The following is a 3,018-nucleotide window of genomic DNA, read 5'->3' on the forward strand; positions in this document are numbered from 1 at the left end:
CCCTAAGCAAGCACTTAGATACTGGGTCGGTGATTTGCGCTATATAAATTCATGTACATTTACACATTTTTACATTTACATTTACATTTACAATAATAAATGGGTATATAAGTGTCTAAATGGATTACGTTTTTGTAAAATTGATTGTATAACTGACTGATTAAGGGGCCTATTATGATTGCGGAATTTCCGCATCCTCTGGGCCGGCGGAAGCCACTGCTGGCCCGGAGGATGCGTAAAAACAGCAGCGGACCCACCAAAGACCCACCGCCACATTAGGATGGCTGGTGGCTCTTGGTTTCAGTCCGCAGCTTTTGCGCCGCGGTCTGCTTACAACCGTGGCGGAAAAGCCCTAATATGGTGGCAGTGTCTTCAGACACCACCAGCCATATTAGGATTGCTGCCAAGACATGCTTTTCCACGGCGGGTTTTCCGCCATGAAAAAGCATACGGATCTTCACTGCGGGGGCCCATTGCGGGCCCCCTAGGTGAAGGGGGGGTGGAGGGTGCACAAGGGAGGTACCTATGGTACCCCCCTGCATTTGTATGCCAAAGGCAGCAAGCAAAGCGCGGTGCCTGCCACTTTCTACATACAAATGCAATGCGTGCATTTTTAACATTGCTCTCAGTGCAGCTTGAAGCCGCACCCGCCGCAATCTTAAAAATAGAGGATGTGACCGCCAGGGTGGCAGCCGCAACCCATACGGACCATGCGGACGTTCCCTCACCCTCGATGATCGCGGACGGACTCAAGTCCGTCCACGATCATAATCGGCCCCCTAAGTGTATCTTAGTGAATACATGGGTTAGTGAGTAATGTTTAAATATGTAAATATCTGTATCAGTCTCTTACTTTGTGTATAAGTAGCTGCATGGGTAGCTGAGTAGCTACCTGAGTGTCTTTATAGGTTTTAGATTTTTCTTTAGTAACAGTATGAGTGTCTGTATGGTACAGTGAGGGTATTACTTAGTGCATAGATGCATGAATAAGTGACTCACTGTTTGTATGTGTTGAAGACAGCATGTATTCAGGACTCTATGGGTGGATGAGTGTGTGTATGGGTGTGTTAGTGAGTGAATGCCTGTCTTAATAGTGTCTTTATGAGTAACTGAATATGTTTTAAACTAGTATATGTGAGTTTTGGTGTATATAAGTGAGTATATGTGAGAGTGAGAGATTGGTTACAGTTTCTGTATAAATTAGTCTCTGGTTCTATAAGTGATTGTTTAAGAAAGTAAGTACGTGTACATTTCTATAGAAGTAAGTATGGTGGTATGTTTATAACAGTATATGCAAGTAAATAGATGTTTGATACTTTGTTTACATGTATGACTATGTGTGTGAATAACTCCATGGATGAGTGTCATTGTGTAACAGGATGTATAGGTGTATGAGTACATATGATGAGTGAGTATACGTATGAGTGTCTGTATAGCACTGTTGATGAATGAGTGGATGTGTGTGTAGATCTTGGAATTACTAAATAGGTGTGTTGTAAGTGGAATTGCTATGTCCATTGTTTGGAAAATGTTAGTTTCTATTTTTGAGTGTGTGTATCAAAGGTTATATTAGGCTGAGAGAAGGTCAGCCACTCTATCATAAGGATGCTGTCATGAGTGATGTCATTTGAAATGTCATCAGTGATGTCGTGAGTGATGTCACTGGCCATGTTATGAGTGATGTGATATGTGACGTCATCAGCAGTGCATTGAGGGCGCACGAGTTATAGTTAGCTGAACTTACTATGACTGGAATTTCAATGGTTTTTGTAAAAGTGAAATATTCCAGCTAACAATAATGCCCCTGAAACCTATGTTTTTTTCAGTTTATTTGTAAGGTTTTTTAAATGTTAATTCCTAACTATAACATGCCTGAAATCAATGGTTGATTCAGTGAATTTCAAAGGTTTTAAAAAAAAAAATTCTAACTTTAATGTAACTGAAACCTATGTTTTATTGTACATGAATTTGAAAGGTTTTTTAAATGCTAGTTTCTAACTCTGCCTACAGAGGTAGGACATGTGAAGAAAAAAGAAAAACACGCAGAAAGAAGAAAAAGAAATGCAGAAAGAAGCAACAGAAGTCCTCAAAGATGAATAAAAGTTCAGGAAGAAGGAAGACGTGCAGAAAGAACAAACATAGGAGCACAAAAAGGCCTTGTTGCAAAATCATCTTGTACCCTCAACTTTCTCAGATGGGTACTAGTGGTAACTGACTCTGACTGACCCGTCCTAGAGTAAGTCAAAGGAATATCCCTGGACTGACTTTTGGACAACACTTTTTATTATACTATCACTTTAATCACACCTCATCCATACATATACTCTTTGGAAACAGGCCAAAAACTAAAATATAACATTTACACTCTTTTAATAAAACACAATCTGGTCACCTTTTGTTAAAATTGTTCTGGAAACATTCAATGTAAAGACATCTCATACATTTCAATAAAATATATAAAAACCTTTATAAACAATTCCAAATTAGTACAATATATAAAGGAACACATGCACCCTAGTCTAATAAGCACATTGTGTGACAAAATTCATTTTCAATAATACAAAAAGAGAAAAACAACATAAACCCCCTGTATTCAATAACTTGGATGATATTTCTACAGATTATTTGGATCCAATAGCCTTTAATCAATTAATATGTTGCCACCAGAGTTCCTGAATTGATGTATATCTGGCACCCCCTAGGCTTTACTTGGATTCTCTTTTTCACAGTGCGTCAACGTGTTTCGGTGTTTATGCCGTGGATATGGTCACACCTTCCTCAGGACAAATTTAAGCGGGGTCATCAATTTCCTGTAACTGGTATCCTTCTGTATATTAGAAAGATATCCATCAGTACATGTTAACAAGCAATGCATAACATTTCATAGCATCATTAATGTTATACATAGACATAATCATGTACCAATGGATATCTTTCTAATATACAGAAGGATACCAGTTACAGGAAATTGATGACCCCACTTAATTTTAATAATTTTTCATCCCCCAGGGCCAGGCC

The sequence above is a fragment of the Lissotriton vulgaris genome, chromosome 4_1 (genome assembly GCF_964263255.1).
Source record: "Lissotriton vulgaris chromosome 4_1, aLisVul1.2, whole genome shotgun sequence".
NCBI classification, from domain to species: domain Eukaryota; kingdom Metazoa; phylum Chordata; class Amphibia; order Caudata; family Salamandridae; genus Lissotriton; species Lissotriton vulgaris.